Raw genomic sequence first — 21,269 nt, 5'->3', positions numbered from 1 at the left:
CAGTTTGCGAACGTTTATTTGGAAACTGAACGCCTGACAAAGCTTCTGTGGCTTCTGATTGGCTGCAGGAGGTTCCTGCAGCCAATCAGAAGCTGCAATTTGGTTTTCGAACGTTTTGGAAGTCAAACAGATTCCAGAATGGATTCCATTTGACTTCCAAGGTACAATTGTAGTTGTAGAAAAAAATACATGGAGGAAGAGTGGTGCAGATCTTGCCTGCCAGACCCACCCTGACCTCTACATGAATGACCCTGCCTACATGGGTCCAACATATGCTTCCCAACACACAGTCTATATCCTGCACAATCTCCATACATGGTGTATGTACTTAAGCCTCTGCACATATAGGTCTTTAAATGGTTGACAGCCAAGAGTAGGGCCGTTATGGAGGCTCCCAACCTGCCATCCATGCATATAGTTCTACACACTTGAATAGTCTATACAGTACTGAGCTGAAGATGACTTGAAGGTGTTGTCATAGTCCCCCCCCCCGTCAAATTGATCCAGCTTGGTTTCAAATGATTATGGTTGTTAAAGCAAACACAATTGAGACAGCTTACGATTCTTGTAGTTACAAATGAAAGCTGTTAAAAAGTGTGTGCATGAATACAAATCACAGACACCATGCAAACTCAGCTTCAGAAAGTAAAATAATGTGTTAATTTTGGCAATGCTTCAGAAATACTCTGCTACGTGTAATCATAGTCAGAATATACCAAACTTGTTTTGGGAGATCGGAAACAGCACTACATGGAAAAATCTAGGCTTAAAAATAAAGGCCATCCTTGTTAATAGCACTAAGCAGTTAATTTTGTTCCTCCTAGAAAAAGGAGACTGTAACAGCAAACATTTTATAAAAAAGGTAGATTTGGTGCGGGGGCTTAGCCTAATTACATTATCCTTTTTGTGCGCTAGGTGCTTATGCTATTGTTATAATCAAATCCTGCTAGTGATCCATGAAGCCTGAATTAGCCAGACATAACCTATCTACAACAGGTAACGCTTAGAAGAAAGAGCCGAACATGCTTCGGTATGCTCGAGTGTAAAATTACTTTAAATACAGCAGAGCTAGCTAGATGATTTCTAGCTTTCTTGGTTGGCAGGCAGCTCAGCGGGAGAGTGAGGGCACTGCCACATTTTAATTTGAATCCAGTTTAAGAGACCATCAATTGGTAGCTGAAAAATGCTGCTCCTCAACACAATGATTTATTTCCAATGGTAACATTTTCACAACAAATATAATGGGGGAATGGCCAATACTGAAGGGGGCTGCCCTGTGCCGGTGACTCACCTGATAGCCAAGCTGATGCTTTTATGGCTTACATATGGCATTACTAGACACAGGTTACAACCACTGTTGCCAATTACCAGTTCCATTGTTTTGTGTTGCCATTATTATTATTATTGAACATAAAGGGCGTTGTGGGTTAAACCACAGAGTCTAGGACTTGCTGATCAGAAGGTCGGCGGTTCAAATCCCTGCGACGGGGTGAGCTCCCGTTGCTCAGTCCCTGCTCCTGCCAACCTAGCAGTTTGAAAGCACGTCAAAGTGCAAGTAGATAAATAGGTACCGCTCCAGCGGGAAGGTAAACAGTGTTTATGTGCGCTGCTCTGGTTCACCAGAAGCGGCTTAGTCATGCTGGCCACATGACCCGGAAGCTGTACGCTGGCTCCCTTGGTCAATAAAGCAAGATGAGCAACGCAACCCCAGAGTCGGCCACGACTGGACCTAATGGTCAGGAGTCCCTTTACCTTTACCTTTACCATAACACTAAGTTGGGTCTCTTTAAAGTGAAATAAAACTTGACCCAACTCCTGCTTCTCAGCTGTGTGGAAGGAAGATAAGGGAGTAAAGATCATGCTTAGGTTTATTCAAGCTCAGCCATGTGGCACTAAACCATGGTTTAATGTTACATGCAAACATAGGCATGGTACCAATTATGGCACAAGATGAGGTAACAAAAGAAGCCCAACATTTCTCTGAATGTTCTACAACTTATAAACGTCAAAAGTAGGATGAGATTGTTAAGAAGGGTTGACAGAAAGGAAGTATTAGAAAAAGTAAGTTACGACATGGCCAGATCCTTGTTCATGTCATCATATCTTCTTTTGTAGTTTCCCCACTTTACAGTTCAGGCTCAAAATGTTAGTTTTCTGTTTTGAATTATTGCAGTAATTGAATCTGCCCTCACATTCCTGCTTCCCAGGCTTGGCCAAAGAGTGACCACAAAGCCCAAGCACAACTTGAAGCCTTGTCTTGTGGCCTTTCGGCTGTTTGACAATCCCAACTGTTTTTGTATTCCCTGGTAGGCAAGAAAAACAAGACATTTAGCAAACTTCAAGTGGGCATCCATACACAGTCAATGTGCTGTGTTTAGCATAGTTTGCAGGCTGGTAGTTGAATTTCCATTACACATTTTCAAAAGAACTTTTGTTAATACAGTGCTTGGCAAAAAGTTGGGCCATTCTCTTTAATGAACGGTGTGTTCCATACATTATTGTAGTGTTGTGAGTGTCGAGTTAGAGACTGAATAGCTTTCTCCCCGATATTATCCATGGAGGATGAGGCAGTCTGATATTTTCCTATGTCCCTTGTTTTCTCAGGAGAGAATGTTCAGCGTTCCTGTAACTTTTCACTTCCCCATAAATGTTTTGATCATCTACATCACGCTAGGTGGTTTCACATGAAATTAGTGCCAACTTCCTCAAATTCAAGAAGGCCCACACCCCTTATATTCAGTTATTATGGCAGCTGATAGCCACTGTGAACAAAACTTCGCATAAAATGAGTGCCGTGTTTAAAGCCTTGACTGCTGCAACAAAATGTAGTGGGGGATAATTAATAAATGTGCCAGTGACCTTGAAAATTATTATTGTTTCCTATTCCTGTCAACAAACCCAGTTTCCTTTTATTATTATCATTTTTTTCCTGCATGTGGCAATTTGGCATAAACACTAGTTTTCATATAATATCCCCAGTTGACTTGGCAATTTCCGGCTTTAATAAAGAAAACCTAATTAAGAAGGAGCTGTTGATTGGTTTGCTAGTGTAATTAACACAGGTGATGTTAATGAGTTTTGATGAAACCAGTGGTTTATGGGGGAGAATAAACAGAGCAATACTGCATATGGGCTTGAGTGATATCTGCACTTTGGGAAGATATTATTATGATTTTCAAGCCTCATGTGAGTGGTTTGTGACCATGGGAGGAGAAGATAAAATGTTTTATAAGATTCATTAGTGGAGCTGGACTAAGTTTGGTAAGCCTTGTGGATTGGAGGTATTAAAAATCAGATTTCTTTTGACCCCATTAATTGCTTTCATAAGGTTTATCTTGCTGAGGAAAGGGAGGAAAATTACAAAAGACTTGCCTTTGCTACATTCATTAAAATTGTAGTATAACTATGTTGCTTGGTAGATTTGGTTTGGGGAGCTCTTAGTGTTTACACTCTTGATCTCTTGGCTACAGTCTTGGAGGAATTAGAACCCAGGTTCTATTGGAAATGGAAATTTCGAAGTGGCTTTGTGAAAAAATGATGTTTACCCTGATATTTAGGAACTTTGGAAAGATACACTTCCCATTGTGATCCCCTTCATCTGCAATCCACTTCCTATTTCTTCCACTTTCTGTACACTGGTATTTTATTTGCACATCATGATATGAAGACGATGTAATGACTGGCGGTCTCTTGGAATAATGGTGAGCAATTAAAGAGTATATGAGAAAATACAATGCAGGAGTGGAAATGCTGCTTACCTCCTCCATCATACACAGTTGGCCAGATTGGATTATATGTTTACCCTCATCAAGAAAAACACATGGCGGGCAGGAGTACATGCAGCTCCCCTTACCCACCAGCCCAGTCTCTGGCAGACCTCGTGTGCATAACATATGTGAATGGAACATTCAGAAGCCTCCTGTTAATGCAGGGTTTGACATGCATAGCCAAAAATCACATTGTTGATTTTCATCTATGCACACAATGTTCATCTATCCCTCTAATTCCTGAGGCTTGCTGTATCCCTCTTTCTTGGCAGAAAACTAGTTTTAAGTTTCCTCTTATTAAAATGACAACTCCTCACCGTTTGTGGTGACATTTCAATGAGACCTGTGAATAGTCTGGACCCACCACTCATAGTAAGACATTCCAAGAGTTTGTGTGCAGGCTGTTTTGAAGTGCCTTTGTCATATTGGTTAATCTTAGATTTACTTGCTTAAGAAATGGAACAGTCACACACGTACAGTTTTCTTAAAAGAAAGGTTTGCATAAATAAAATTGCACTCGGTATTTCTTCTTTTTAAAGATGATATTTAAAACCAGCTTCTGGAGTCTTGTGGCATATTTTGAAAGACCATTTCTGTCACTTAGTTTGTGGTATGAAGTATCAACTTGGAAGCAGAACTACTGATAGGTTTAACACGACCCTCATAAAGTTTTGTTTTGACATAAACACATGACCTCCATCTTCCTCTCTGGGCCTGAAGTTCTTAGTTTGGAAACTTGTGGTTGGAATTGTCTTGAAAAATATTCTGAACTCCTTTTCTGGCTCTTAGCTTTGTTGAAGGAATCACCTATATACAAGAATATAATAATAATAATAATAATAATAATAATAATAATAATAATAATTATTATTATTATTATTATTATTTATTTGTACCCCGCCCATCTGGCTGGGTTTCCCCAGTCACTCTGGGCAGCTTCCATAGAAACCAAAAATACACTAAAATATCACAGATTAAAAACTTCCCTGAACAGGGCTGCCTTAAGATGTCTTCTGAATGTCAGGTAGTTATTTATCGCTTTGACATTTGATGGGAGGGCGTTCCACAGGGCAGCCGCCACTACCGAGAAGGCCCTCTGCCTGGTACCCTGTAGATTTGCTTCTCGCAATGAGGGAACCGCCAGAAGGCCCTCGGCGCTGGACCTCAGCGTCCGGGCAGACGCTCCTTCAGGTATACTGGGCCGAGGCCCCACCTTTTTGTGTCTAAATCTGTATAAAGTGCAGATGTTTATAAAGCAAACTGCTGTCCTGAAGCAAACCATGCTGATGCCTTCTCTTCCTACACAACAACCAGAATTATGAGTTCCGTTTTCATTTCTCGTAGCTGTTTCCCTCAGAGAACATTCACCATTCATGCCTTCCTACAGCCTTCCTGTCAAGGGAGTAGGATGTGGTGAAACCTTTCTCTCTACACTGAACATCCAAAGTTGACTTTGAGTGGGACACATCCATGAAATGGGCACTCGGGAGGAAAACGCTCTGTCTCCATTGGCCTCTTTAAGCTGTGACCACAAGGGTAAAATTTGTGGCGGAAACAGTGCCGCTGTAAATATTACCTGTTATCTTTTCTGCACTTCCATGTTGTCATTGTGAGCACTTCTTATTTTCTGTAATAACGTTGACAGCACCTTTTTTTATTATTTGAAAAAGAGAGTCTTTCTTCCAAGAAGGCATTTGCTCATTGTTGCCTGATTTGCATAGCTTTCATTTTGCAAGGTGAATGCCAGAGCGATGTTTATATTTTCAAGGGTATGCTCTTCTTTTGTTCGTGTCATCCTTTCTTTAAACCTTCCTTTTTATTTGCCTCTCTCCCCTTATCCTTTTCTTTCTCATCTCATTTTTCATCATCGTGTGGTTAATTCTCTCTTTCCCCCCTCCTTCATCTCATGCTACACTTTGTCTTGTCTATTGCTATGTGACAGAAAAGCCAAAGACATTCCATGTCTGGCAGTACACCTCCAGGGACATCTTTTGAACTCTCATAATTTGTATTTATTGCCACCCACTTTGTAAGTTCACAGTTTAATTTGCCAGCAGTGGCACTGTTAGGCCGACACAGTAAAACAAGATAACGTTAAAATGTCAGAACGAGAGGGGGCATGAATGATGCATTACTCACTGCTAGAACTTGCACTTGTCATGCCTTTCCACCAAAGTGATGTTAACTACCTTTTGAGAGTCTTATTGGGCTGGTATTACTTAGAAATAGGATCATTAGTTCACTACTCTGATTAGAAGGTTGCTATGGTTGATTAACTCTTCTGGAGCTGGGATCATGGTCAGAACATTAAATGAATTGCATCGGGTTATACTTCTAGAACTAATTTTACAATTATTTTTGCGCAATTACATAGTAGTTTACATGTGTATTTCCCTAACACTGTTGTGAAATGACTGAATAAAAAACAGAGGAAAGCGTTTTAAAATTTGTAACCAATATACTGTATGACATGGGTAGGCAAACTAAGGCCCGGGGGCTGGATCTGGCTCAATCGCCTTCTAAATCCTGCCCACAGACAGTCCGGGAATCAGCATGTTTTCACATGGGTAGAATTTATTTAAAATGCATCTCTGGGTTATTTGTGGGGCCTGCCTGGTGTAGAATGTGTGCTTTTATTTAAATTGCATCTCTGGGTTATTTGTGGGGCATAGGAATTCGTTCATTCCCCCCCCCCCCAAAAAAAAACCAGTCCAGCCCCCCACAATGTCTGAGGGACAGTGGACCAGCCCCCTGCTGAAAAAGTTTGCTGACCCCTCTAGGATGGCCAGCTGACCAAGGAAAAATCCCTGGCTTTCTCTTACTCCTTTATCAGCAATGTGATATGCAAAAATCTGTAAGCAAAGTGTAGAGATAAACATTATCCACTGAAAATCTTGCAGATGAGGCTTCAATTAAAGGTAGAGAGGAGTTGGCAATTCTAATATGCCCCTCTAAAGTAATCTCAATCTCTCTCTTTCTCTCTTATTGTGGTTTGAACTACGTACTTGCAACCAGGGGTCTGTTCTCATTACCGCTTTAGAGTACTCAACCCCCCATGGGGGTGGGGGGTTGTGGGACTGAGATGTCTTTACCTCATGCAAAAAGCACTCACATCCTGGCTACAGATGATTTAGGAATGGCTTAAGAACTCCATTTGGTGTGAAGCTGGTTTGAGAAACAACACACCATACAGTATTTAATGACAAAGTACACGATCCCTATGCATTTTGGATTATGTCATTAAAACCCAGCACTGCAAATGCACTGAATACTCAGTAAAGGAGCCTTAAGATGACCAGTTTTATTACTAGTTCTGCTTTTGTGCTTCAATAACACCTTGATATGCAAAATGCTTAGCCAGTGAAGCTTTTCCTAGCTTGGCGATTAAAGTGAAGGGAAAACCTTCCCCTGTTAAATTTCTTTATATCGGGCTGCTGAGAAAGGCACAGGAGCAAGGCAAGCAATAAAATTAGCAGCCCTGCTTGTAATTTTCTGGCACTGTTATGTGATTAATATGATTGAAGGTGTCATAATACAGTGTTAAATATAGTATATGCAATAGAATAAGGGGTGGGAGTTATTCTAGATTAATCAGTGCAAAGTATAATGGTGCAATCTTGTTTACATTGTGTGTGAGCTCCAGTTCACCTCAGACATGCATTGCCTCTGGAGTAAGAATACTGCTGGGCTTTAAGAGTGACTGAAGCATGTCCAGAAAGAAAAAGGATTAAAGATGTCCAGATAATAAAGGTTTTACTGCATGTGAAAATTGTGGGATTACCAGACAGGAGATATAAGCAATCGATATTATGGTCATACATGCATTTGTTTGTTGAATAATCTAGAGTGTTTACAAGCCGAATGCTTTTTATTTCATGACTGGCTTCATTTTGTGAAGAGTTCATTTAACGTGTCCCCCTGCCACGGATAATATCAAAACTGATTTAAGAGAGTGCACCTTGAATGTGTTATATGAAGTAAGGGCTTGATCCCAAACTCATTGAAGTTGGCAGAAAATCTCCAGCCCTTTATTACGTGCTATTGCTGTTGTGAATAATCATAAAAGAGAGAGTCTTGTTAATTTCAGTGGGAGTTGAATCATTCCATAACAGACAAGGGACCAATTTATGCATTCTCCAGACCAGCCAGTTATCCTGTGGAAGTGAAAAAGAAGCAGAGCTTCTTTTTAAATAATACTGAGTGATGGTTTTTAAAAGCATTGAACTTCAAATTCAAGCTATTAACCTTAGAAGGGAGGGTTGGAAACAAAAGAAACCAAGGTAAAAAGACTTTTATGGCCAAAAATAATTTTTGGACAAAGCCATAGCAAGTTGTCTGATTCTGAACAAGCAGAAATTACTGTTGCCTCCTGCCATTGTATCATCTGAAATTTAAGTGAGTTAACCTTGCAACCTTTGCTGAATGCTCTCCAGTCAGACACAAATGAAGTAATTGCCAGCATTTGGGCCATGACTTCATCAGGTCCATTGACATGAGTCACGGCTTGTGGGATAAAGAAGACCTTTCTGGTTATTGCGTGTATTTTAAATCTGTCATCCACCCTCTTCTATATAAACGTAAACAACTACAAAAGATAATCCTTCTCCTGGTCTTGGTGGATCCAGTATACTAATGCAGACCCTTGCAAAGCTGTACTTACATGCCCAGTGAGGATGCTCAGTTCTCATTAGGTTTGGGGTGGGGATTTTGTTCCTAAAGATTTTTTTGCACTTTTGCAAACTTCCCGCAATCTTGTTGCTGACCTATTGTCGCTAGACAGTACCAATTTGGTGACATAAAGATCTGTGGAGAGAAGATGAGTCAGGGAATGAGTTGCCTGTTAAGATATAGGACAAGGGTCAGCAAACTTTTTCAGCAGGGGCCGGTCCACTGTTCCTCAGACCTTGTGGGGGGCCAGACTATATTTTTTGGGGGGGAAAGAAAAAATTCCTATGCCCCACAAATAACCCAGAGATGATTTTCAATAAAAGGACACATTCTACTTATGTAAAAACACACTGATTCCTGGACCATCCACAGGCCAGATTTAGAAGGCGATTGGGCCGGATCTGGCCCCCGGGCCTTAGTTTGCCTACCCATGATATAGGATATCTCTATCTGCATGTTTAAACAGCAGAGCACTGCATTTCATCAGAAAGCCCTGGTCCAATTATAATTCTCAAGCAAGTGAATACAGAGGGTTAAAGGTGAGGGCATGCCCATCATAGAATCATAGAGCTGGAAGGTACCCTGAGGGTCATCGAGGCCAATGCCCTGCAATGCAGGAATCCTTCCTACAGTCATCCTTGTGTGGACTCAAACCACCAGCCTTCTGGTTAATAGCCAGACACACTGACCCATTGCTCCACTACACTTTACATCTTTTGCTGTGGGAAATTTCAGGGCAGCACTGGTGTATCTGCAAAAACCACCTCTGCTATGTGAATTGGAAGGGGTACCTTCAAACTGATTTTAAAACAAGATTTTATCAGAAACTTAATTTGTATATAGGACTGCTGCCTCTCAACAGGTGGAAAGAACCTAGCAGTTACTAGTTGGAAATGCAATATTTCCAAACTAGAAATTGCTAGAGCTTGAGCATTGCTTAAAATGCCAAGTCCAAAAATGTGATACGGCTTTCTGTTAAAGCACACACGTACACAGCTGAGGACACCTCAACGCTGGTCAGGCAACAGCCCTTGTGTATCAATGAAATTGAGACAATTCTGCTCTGTTTTCATATACTGTATTGCCTTCTCAAGTGCTTGTTTCAAAGGGATATTTCTCCCTGAGTTCCTGGGTCATTTGAATGCATGCTGTGTGAGTCCATCAGTAGGATTTGGCCAAGAAAAGGAAGCTACGTTGAACTCCTTGTAGTGTGAGACTGGTGGAAACAGGATCCCCCCCTCTTCCTCCCTCTTGAGCCTTGGTCTTCCACCCTCTAGCTTGACTTCTGTGTGGGGTTAGAGGGAATCTAAGGGATTGTGGTGGCAGCTGACCCAAGAGGCTTTTGCTTGGCTGGTATACCCAGACTAATGGTCATGGTGGAGAAGGAGAAAAGTCCTTCCTTTTACATTTGCTACAGAAAACACTACTTCAGGGCAACATATGCATTGATGGTGTGTAATTAAGCCCATGACAGGGCTTAATTATTTTATTTTCTTTTTTAAAAAGGCAACAGTATCATTTGGCTACTTTTAAAATGGCAGTAGGTAAGCACACGTGCCTGGAGAGGTTCTCTTTCTTGCAATTATATTAATTGCTCATCTAACGCTTCCCGCTTTTAGTTTATGCTCAAAAGACTGGGTCTGAAGTGACCTGCTAAGTTGACAAGGAAAATGTGGGTCCCCCCTCTCCCTTGTTGCTGAAAGGTCTCACCAAAGCTTGGTCAGAAGGAATGTTTCTGCAGCTTGGCTAAAAGAAAGATTGCAAATGATGCTCTTTGTTGGTTTCCTTTCTCTGAGCTTTTACATCTGGGTGGGTGCCTTGTTGCCAACAAGTCTTTTATGAGAGCCTGGGGAGGGCGGGGAGGGGTAAAGGGTCTGGCCATTCTGCCTACCTTTCTTGCTCAGAGCCAAGGCTTTTGCAGCACCATTAGGATGTAGATTATCATATTTAAAACCTGTGATGACACCATTGTACCCATCTGAATGATTAATCTGCTCATTAAAAGAGTGCCGATGGGCTAGTCTAATTAGAACATGGATCTTCTTAAAGGACATTGCAGGGTCGGGAATAGGAAATATTACTCATAACATAAAGTAGGGATTAATTACGCTACTAAATACTATTGTATGTAATTTGCATATGGGTCTGGTCATAGGCAAGGGGTTAGCAAAAGTATAGCATCCTCTTTTTATTACCTTTTAAAAGGCGAGTTGTCACTTGAAAATGGTTCAGATCTTCAGCCCACCCCATCTTTTAAAAAATGTGCTCTCATAAACAGAGTTATGTCTCCAGTGACATTTGTTCAGATTCAGGTAAAACTCACATTGTTGGTCCTGCTTGATTCTGCAGACCATTTCTGCCCAGTCCCTTCACCCTCCTCCTGGTGTTGTCACCATTGGCAATTATTCCCATGCTGAATTCACCTCTTCCATCTCTCCCCTCCTGGTGTACTGCAGTGATGTGGGTGATGGGATCAAAGCTGTGATGAGAAGCCAATATTCTGGAAGGTTACACATCACTCTCTTTCTTTCCCTTTCTAGCCAGGAGTGGCCAAAGGAGTATTGGGCAATTATAGCACCAGTGAGGCAAGTATTATCAATATAAGTGACTGCTAAATTGCAGATATCAGTTCTAATGCACCAGCATTAGAGTACAGGAAACACTATGAATCTTAGGCTGTTTAGATGCCCATAAACAGCAAGAGGCATAGGGGCTCCTTGATTAAGCTAAAGGTTAGCTACTGTCACAGGATTTTCTTTATGTTGTTAAAAGAAAAAACCTACACAGGAGTGTATTGAAACAATGTAGAGAACCACCATGGACAGGGTTGCCCCATGATGTTTTGGCACCTGAGGAGAACCACAGAATTGTGCTTCCCCCACCAAAGAAGAAGGGGTAAGTGAAGACAAGGGTATTCTATGGAACAAGGGTGGGAAGAGACCAGCAGTGTTTTCTATTTACCAAGAGGATGTAGAGGAGGCATGGGGAGAACTCCCACTAGTGCAGTGGCACTTCTCACCCTGCTCCCCTTGTACTCAGCCCAAATCTGGTCAGAGAAGCCCCAGAACAATGTATGGGGGGCAGAGGAAAGGGGGGTTGTTCTGTCAGTCGAGTGGGAATGCTTGCACTGATGGAACGAGCTACCTAGTGCTACATTGAACACAACCCCACATATTGGCACTCACCATGAATTTGGTTGCAGCAAGGCTGAGCCTTATAACCATAGAGCCATGGAATTGCAGAGGTGGAAGGGACCCCTGAGTCATCTAGCTCAATCCCTTGCTATGCAGGAATCTCAGCTTCAAGCATCCTGCTTGGGTCTTGCTAGGTAGACAGGAAGCCCTCCAGCAGGGCAGATGGGACTGCAGTAGACTTTTTAGAATCCCTTTAAAACAATTGTCTAGTCACTTTTAACTTCAGGGCCTGCTGTGGGATATCATGTGTATGTTGGTAAAATGATCATCGCAGCCTAGCATTTGTCACTAAATGATGAGATCATTTTGGTCCAGATGGGAAATCTAGATGACACAGCTTTCCAGTAAGTCGGAAACACAGATAACCCGATGGCAGTATTTTTGCATTTAGTCCAATGTGTAATGAAGGGGTTAGATATATAGGTGAGACATCCTCTTACGAGATATGGGCGCAAAAAAAATCTCTGACACATTTGCCCTTGACTTTTATCCAACAGTAGCCTTCCTAAACTGGATCTAAAGTGAGCAGAATTTGTCCTGTTATCCTGTAGAAAATAAAAGTGGGATGGAGGTGGACGGTGCTTGCATTTAAAAAAAGGATGGGGGCAAGGATTTGTGTGATGGCAGGAGGAAAGGCTTGAAGTTGGTGTCAGACTAAAAGTGGAATTTTCACAACCAGGATTGGTCATTTTCAATTTGTTCTGATTATATAGATGTCGTTGCTGCTACTGCATATAATAATTTTGTTCATCATTTCAAAATGATAAAGAACTCAAGCAGATTTTCCACCAATGGTCTAGAACCCAGATAGAGAAACTTTGGCCCTCCAGACATTGTTGGACTCCAATTCTCATCAGCCCCAGTTTGTATGGTCAATGATGAATAACATCAGAAAAAGTCTAATAACATATGAAAAGCCACAGGTTCCCCACCCTGCAGCATGACATAGACTCATGCCCCACAGTTGTCCATTGTCTCATCTCCCTGCTGTGGTCTTTCTCAAAGTGGGAAGCTCTTTCTGGAGATGGAGAAGTAGTGATGTTTCCTGCCACTTCCAGAGTTTCTTCATGGAAGCACTGTTCCCGTGCTGAGGTATTGCACTGAAGAGGGAGATGGGTCATTTTTTAGAAGGAAGATGCTCTTTTAGCTGCTGTGGGGCATGCTTGTTCTGTAACTGCTAAAGGCAGCAGGTGAGAGGATCAGACTGCATATGTTCACAGAGGTTTTCCTCACTAGTAACAGTGGTAGTGGATCATTTAATATTCTCATTTCAGAGGTGCTGTGAGCTGGCCATTTTGCCCAAGTGAGTTCCATGGCCAAATGAACCCATGAGATCTGGATTCTGAGTGTGGACTTCACAGGTCAAACCACAACATGCTTCTGTGCTGTGCTATACTCAGGGCCTGACTTAGAGACCCTGGTTTTGTTTCACTTTCTTTTCCTTTTGTCCAATGTGATTTATTGCTTGTCTCTAACACCTTTTAGATTTCATGTTTAAACTATCCAAGTTTGGAGTTGGGTCTCTGGTTTGTGTATGGGCGCACACGCAATTGTTTGTATTTGTCTTATTATAGTTTATAAAGACATACAATTTATATAGCTTTTTTCCTGGCTCTTCCTTTTGCAATATTCACAAGTGCAGTGCTTTTGCATATCTGATTGCAGTTCAGCAAAGTAATCCTAACAAGGGACTGGGCAAATACAACGATGGATTCACCACTGTATCTGCATTTCCTACTGGGCAGATTAAAAAGGTTTTTCTGGTTTGGGGGTTTGCATTTTGTTTTTGTTTTTTTAAAAAATTGGGCAGCACCTGTGTGTGTGTATGTGTGTGTGTGTGTGTGTGAATCAGGTTTGGCCCCATTTGGCCTTGAATTCCCTTCAGCAAATCACTACTTCACAGCAGGTTTTTTTATTTGTAGAAGTTTAAAAAAAAAACAACCACACTACCAGCAACCCACATTTCCCTTTGTCAATATTATGGTGAGGATTTTTGCTGTTGATTTGTTTCTGCAAAGAGTGTGTATTAGATGGATGGTTGAGAAGCAGGCTGCATTTACTGATAGGCTGCATTGTTGACACTGTTGTTTACATGTTTGGAACGACACCGCCCCTCAATCTGTTTCAGGCTTATCAAATCACTTCCACTAGCTCCTCTACTACCATCAACATTGGTTCAAATCTGTCACTACTGGCAACCTTCAGCATTTGCTTGAAAAGCTGGCTAAGCCCACTGCAAAAGCAGCAAAGTTGCAAGGCACACATCGATTTGTTGCAAACCACAGCTGTAGGCATGCTGTAAAATAATATGAAACAGAGGGTGTAATCTTGTTGAATGCTTACCTGGAGATAAATGCCATTGAACAATAGCTAGGAGTAAATGCCATTGAACTCAATGGGGCTTACTTGCAGGTTTGTATTGCATCGGTTTGTATTGCAAGAGGTTCCTTCTTTAACTATTTTGAACATGCATGCATTAATTTTGTTCCCTACCTTATCCTTTTTTAAAAGCCACTGTGTGAAAAGTCAGAGCAATAGTAAAAAGGCACAGACTGCATGATGTTTTACTTGCTCGAGAGTTAAAGAAAGGCAGATGAATCCTTGATTGGGACACAATTGAAAGCATCTTTTTTTTTTTAAGCAAACCTGGACAAAATAGCTTCTAAGGCCCTTTGTGGGATGTGGAAGGCAAGTTTTTAAAAAGAGGGAGAGAGAGAGAAAAGAAAAAGCATCTTGTGTGAAAATGCCCTCCTTTGGCGTACAGAGTCTGTCAAGTTTTGTGAATGGGGAAAGTTTTGTAACTGGCCTTGGAGTTTGACATAATATCTCTCAGTTGGAGTCGGTGCTTGTTACTGTGAATAACAAGGACTTTTCGTGCCATAAAAGCAGTTGGGCCACTATTAGTGAAGCTGTGATGGCAGTCAAGCCCAGATTTTGACATAGGATCAGGGGTGCTTTTGGAAGCGGAAAGAAGGATGAGGGGGATGAAAGATGTTGTGGTAATTGTAGTGTATGCAGAAACCATCTCTGACACTAATCATGAACTGATGCGAGGGAATATAGCGCCCGTAACATAGCATGGCGGAAGGCAGAATGCATTTTTTTCAAATGCAATTATTGCAATGCGGAGTAAGTTTCAGAGGCCTGTGATGCTTGTGGTAAAAGACGTAGGCGAGCCAATCAGCCGCACAAATTGGAGCCATTTGATTTGCATGGATTAACAAGGGGAGGTCACAACCTAGTGACAGGTCAGTGATACCACCAGGGCTCAGGAGGCAAACTTTGATTCTTCTTCATTTCTTTCTCCCTTTACTTCTTTCTATGAAGTAATCATGCTGTTCTATTGTAAGAGGAGCACCATTGCTGATAAAGGAAGTCTTGTCATTTAAATTCATCTAAGTTAGGACCCCACTGAGCTCTGTCAGATATCAATCACAATACAGTGGGGAGATGTTTTCTGACAGATGCCTGTCTTCCTTTCTCTGCAATACAGTGTGGTGGAATAAAGCCTTGTGTGCATGTGTGTGTGTCACACACACACACCTCATGAAATCCTGCACAATCCTGTTCATATGATCCTCTGATTCCAGTTCTTGTAGCTACTTCTCAAAAATACCTTCTAGATTGAAAAAGGGCATTGTTGTTCCTATGAGAGCAATGGGAAAGAGATACTGTACATTCTTTCTTAAAATCTAGTGAATTTAGTAGAGATCTGCGAAGAGCTTGTTTGTCTCCCCTTGACAGGGGTTGCCTTTTCCTTCCCCAATATAGTTTGTTTTTCTATATTTAAGCTGCTCAGAGTTAGGCATTGGCTAGTTCCCCCTTTCTCTCTCTAGTTCTGAACAGTGTTCTATATGTTTAGGGTTGACATATTTCAAAAAGTAAAATTTCCACCAATATTGTTGAGCTTTTCAGAGGAAACCTACCCCCCAAAATAGTGATTTTAAGCTTTTTGAGGTGTTTCTGCTGCTTTTTCCATCACGTTGCCATACACCCGGGCTTCCCCTGACATTTTGCCAATTCCCCCGGCGCTATTTTTACACCCCAAAACCAGGGCGTGTCAGAAATTTTCCTGTTGGATGGCAAGCCTATGTATGATGTCAATTCTAGAATTGGGCTCTGCCATCACAAAAATGAACTCCTAGATAGGAAACCTGCAGTAGTTGTCAGAATGAACTCTACACTGTTGTTGATATGAGCCTGACTTTAGATATCAGCTGTCAGGTCTAGAGTTAGAGTGGGGAATTTGCACTCTCTAAACCTGTGGTACATCTGAGGAGGAGAAAATGAGAGCTTTCAGGGTCGCCACAATAGTAATTAAACCACTATTTAACATTTGCAACATTCAGTTTATTCTAAAGAAGACCGTGGAGAGATCACTGTGATTCCTGCATTGCAGGGGGTTGGACTAGTTGACCCTTGGGGTCTTTTCCAACTCTACAATTCTATGATTCTATATTATTCTAACTTCTCTAACCACCTCATTACATCTGTGTAAAAACCCACCATGGTCATGTCAGTCGGAATTTAGTTGCGAAAGATCAAACATCCAAGCAGTGCGATAAAAGCATATGTAGCAAAATTGCCAGAGAAGGTCAGAAAGTCATTAGAAGGGTCCGCCAAAGTTGTGTCTCTGGATAATCTTGGGTAATTGGCCATTGTGTTGAGAATGGTTTATAATGAATGGACTGTTGGACTGGGACTTGTTTGAGGTGCTGCTCAGCCATGAACTGTCATGTTCTTTTGGCTTTGATTTTCCATTAGTAAAATAGGTTAATGACTTCATAGAGGCCTGGGGAAATGGCTATCCTAGTGGGATCTCCTTTTCTGAGGAAAAAATGGTGCGCCATGCTGGAATTTTCTTTAGAAATACTTCAGAAAGTGGAGGAATTGCCAGACTGTATCTTAGAAAAATAACAGATGCTGAACTTGGAAGCAGCTAGTTTGCAAGATATGATGTTCTGAAAATTCCTGGCAACTATTTGGAACAGTTTGTGCGAATAGGTGTGGCTCTAACTAGTTGCTAGGAATGGCCAATAGTGTTACTGAATAGACGCTAACATTGGGTTGTGTATTGGGGCCCTCTATTTGAGATTCTAGAAATATACTGTCCTGTTCTGAATATGACCCTAAGACACATGAACATCTTTGCCAGAAACTCTTTTCCAAAGTGACCAAATTTATGTTTCTTGAGATTCATCCTTATACTTAAAATGCAACTTGATTTTGTTTTAGATACAGAGGGCTGCAGACCCCAGGATCAAGAATGCATTGATAGAAACATTTACCGAATGTCAGGCAGTAAGCAGGGCTTAAAATGCCTGGAGAAATGGAGAAAATGATGCTTAATCAAGTGGAAAATGTTACCATTTGCCTCAGCACAATAAACAGAGAGATAAGTTCTACTTTCAGTTCCTCAGAGAACATAAATGGCATAACAAAATGCATTATGAAGTTGAGCATCACATTGTACACAAGAGTACATTAACAACGTGAAAAAAATGGTTCAAAATCCCCTATTATGCAAAAAAGGTGTAATGTTTCCTGAATAAAGGGTGATACTGTAAGCAAGAGGGGTACTTTTATGACTCATTGAAACTCTGTTAGCATTCTGGACACCAAAATAGAGAGAGAGAAAGAAAGTGCCTTCTTATTTCATTTCATTTATTAATTAAAATATTTATAGACTCCATTCACTGTTGATCATATACCGTAATAGCATATGTGATAGATCAAATTCATACAAGATGGCAGTAAAGAAAACTGTAGAAAACTTTAACATATTTATTAAAATAGACCACATTTTGTTAAAAGCTTTTGACAACTGTTGACTTTTGAGAACCAATTGTTTGGGGCCTTCACAATATATGATTCTGAATACTGGCTTGGTTCAAATGAACACATAACATAAATCATTGTTCAGATCAGCATAGCTGCTGCTAGCATGGCTTATGGGATTTGTAGTCCGTCCAAACCATCTGGAGGGCCACATTGGCAAGGGATGGTTTACAATATTATAGGGAATGAGCTGTAGTGAGCCTTGGAAGTTCGCACTCTTTTTCCTCTGCTGGTTTGCATGTGAGAGAAGTAAAGGCTTCTTGTTTTACTGTAAAACAAACCACAGTTCCATGTTACATATCAACTTGAGGAACAGTAGTATGTACTAACCAAAGCTAGTTGTTGCTGTTGTTTAAAAAACTGAAGCTGACACTACAGCTTGATTCTGGTTTGTTGACATGAGCAGCTAGCAGTTCCCTGACTAGGCTACCCATTCTATGGAGGGCTTATAGAACACATCAACTATCCAAGAACGGTATCACCTCTCTTCAAGATTAGGGGGTAAATGGCTCCACTGGTCTACCAGCACAGCCCTAACCTCACCACTGCCCTGGCCCACCTCCACACTGTTCCAGTAAGCAGCAGCAATGATGCTGTCAGGCAGGCTGTGGTGCAGCACCACACCACCATACTGGCTCATCCTGCTTCTCTTCAATAGGGCAGATACAGGAAACTTCTGATCCATGCAGATATAACCAAGTGCAATGCCACCTAGTGACTCAACTATATAATGACACTATTGTCACACACAACTGTGGTTTGTTCTAAGGTGAAAATAGAAGATGCCACTCTCTTACTCTTTTGCATGAAAGGAAATGCAATATAACCCAAAGGTTTGCGATAGCTCATTCTTTAAACAAAACAAAACAAAACAAACACCCGAAAACCCTGAACCACAGTTAAGATGATAATCTGAACTGGGCCAATGTAGTCTTCTGAACCCACTGGGAGACTGAATTTGATTTGCAGCATAATTGGCCTGCTTGCTGGACTATTTATATTTGTAGCACCGTTTACACTGGAAAACCCCCTCATATACAAGCCCCATTGAAACAAATGGCAGTTTCGTGAGAGCAGTACTACGCTCTTACATAGCTCCTATTACTTTCAGGACGGCTTTCACATTTTCTTTGGTGGTGTTCGTTGGCAGTTCTGGTGAAGGCTCAAGACTTTGCACTATAGGCTGTGGGTCGAATTTCCCAAACTTCTCATCTTCCATTTCACCAGCATGCTAAGCTCTTCGGAAAACCAACCCAGCAAAGAGCTGTTGGGATTTGAGCTGCAATTCCAATTTTGGCTGCTCAGACTTGAAAAGTCTTGCCATGCAGGGCCGGCCCTATCATTGAGATGAATGAGATGACCGCCTCAGCTAACAGGTGCTTCGGGGTGGGGTGGGGGTGTTATGTAGTGTGTCCTGCATCCTCACAACATTTGTCCAACATTATGCCTTGAGATCTGCGGATGAAGGGCAGTATACAGATTTAATACATAAAATAAATAAATGATTCAGGTGCAATGGTGAACAATATCTCATTGCCAGTACTGATTAAAATAAGTGGATAGCAATGCACAGCAATTACTTGTAAGTCCCCAGGGGAGGGGTATTTTCTCTCTTTAAAATATCTGAGCCACTGGGAACTTCTGTAAAAGTTCCACTGAAAAAACAGCAGCTCTTTCAAGAGATACCCATGAAGGTTTTTTTTGTACAGGTCCTATTCATGTCAATAGGCTTTGCCCCAGGAGATGATCCAACTGGCCTGTAAGCCAGAATCAAAGAAGGCAAAATAATGCTTGAGCACTGAGCCACAGCATAAAAGTCAGGGTTGCATTGTGCCCATTCTCAAGATGTACTTACTTGCTTAAGTAGAGCTTTGTTACACATAAATATACAGTTCAAGGAAGCATTCATGATAGATGGGGTGGATGAGGGAGCTGCACATTGACTTACTGTGTACTGGTGCAGTTAACAGATGGATAAGCCAACTGATCCACAGATGTGCAGCTTATAAATATAAACCAACGTCTTACTGGTGATGTATATCAGCAAGTGGCAAGAAATTACTTCCTATTTAACGGTGGTAGTTTGTAATGGCCAAATAGCTGTCAATAGACCCAGTGAACATTTTAACAGTCAAACTGTATCAAAGGAAGAATAATAAGAATTATTAGATCTTAACATTGTCCCACAGAGCAATAAATATGTTGATCTTTTAAAAGTTTTTTTTTGCTGGAATCCGTGCTGCTCAAACTGCCTTTTAGTTTTTCTGGATGCTTATATAAACAAAAAGAACTCATTCATTCTAAAAATAATGCATTCTTTTTCTTCAGTGAAAGTTGGCGAGGGTGGGTAGTGTACTGAATGCTGAAACAAGTTGGATCAAGGGGGAAAATTGTGAACCCACCCTTAGGTATATACCTACACACACACACACACACACACACACACAAACATATGCTTTTGACTTGCACATTGCTCAAAGGGGGTGGGTGGGAATATGCAGGAGGGGGTGGGGATATGCTTTCTATTGTTATATTTGCTGTTTAAATAATTTAGCTGCAAAAATCTGAAGGCTGCTTTAGCTGCAATTAATTATTCATTAATGACATGCTAATTGCACGGTATCTCTGAATATTTAACAGAATGCAAAAACATGCACCATAGTCAATGTTTTTTATATCTATATCTATCTATATATATATATATGGAAGGAGGGAGCATTCCATCCTCTGCCACCGCTGGGGTTTTTGGGAGGGTGGGGGAGGGAGGGGAAAAAAGTCTCTTTTCAGAGGGGTTAGGAAAAGTAGTAGTAGTAGAGTGGCCTAGTTTCCATTCAGCCTCTTCAGTCACTCTTTGTTCCGCAGGATATAATGTCCTTATCTAGACTTCACAATTGACAGGGTGGCAATGCCTTGACTTTTGTCCAAATGATTTCTCAATACAAAAAAAAATGGGTTAATTATCACTTTCCATAGCTTTTTGACTAACAAAAGGCCACAGCTCCCTTTCTTCCTTTTCTTTCCTATTTACTGTATGGGAGCCCTTTGAAATGCGATAGTTTAATCAGTGACACCTTTTAAACGGAGGAATTCTGAGTGCCGAGGCCTGCTGCTATGAGCTCATATTGCTGGGTTGCGAGCATTACCATGATGAAGAGATAGGCTCTTTATTATGCCAAAGCCACCCTGGACTTTGAGGATGAAGATCTCATACGCTTCTAAACAGTGCAGCAGATTGATTCCCTCCTCCCAGCTGATAAAAGCCAAGCCTGCACGCTAGCAACACCCTTTCAAATCAATTAGAACTGGGAAGTCTGCAGCCTTTAATGGTAGACTGCCCGGCCCTTTCTACTGCGTTGGTCACAAATTTCTGCCTGTCCCTTGTGTTCGGGCATTTGACTTTGGAAATAGCTGGCTCTTCTTAGATCTGGATTAGGGATTGTTCTGCTTTGAGAGAACTCATTAGTAAATGCTTTTGTTTTTGAGTTTTTACCAAGGACGGAGTTATATGATACACTACAGTCCACTTTCTTTGGGCCAAATGGCTTGGGAGACATCCAAAATATTCAGATAATCAGGCATTTGGACAAAGGGGAGAACTAATATCCCAAGGGTTACAGTGGCATGGGATACGTGGAGGAAATGGCAGAATCAGATATCTCGGACTTTGTAAATAACTGAGCCTTGAACGACAGCGTTCTCCTGTAGTTAATTTTTAGAGCCGCTGGTTATCTTTGGCTAGGGTAGACAGAGGTGGTTACAGTACAGCAGCAGTCATACCAAACAGTGACAGGACTAGGATAAA

At 41.3% G+C, this 21,269-nt stretch overlaps 1 protein-coding gene across 8 annotated transcripts in view; it reads left to right on the top strand.

Annotated features, from left to right (window-relative positions):
* The window catches only part of EBF1 (EBF transcription factor 1), a 375,555-nt gene that overhangs the window by 130,726 nt on the left and 223,560 nt on the right, over window positions 1-21,269 (top strand). The gene's annotated exons all lie outside the window — the stretch shown is intronic.

The sequence above is a fragment of the Podarcis melisellensis genome (genome assembly GCF_964234715.1).
Source record: "Podarcis melisellensis genome assembly, chromosome: 2".
In the NCBI taxonomy this organism is placed as follows: domain Eukaryota; kingdom Metazoa; phylum Chordata; class Lepidosauria; order Squamata; family Lacertidae; genus Podarcis; species Podarcis melisellensis.
This window is presented reverse-complemented; position numbering and strand designations above follow the sequence as displayed.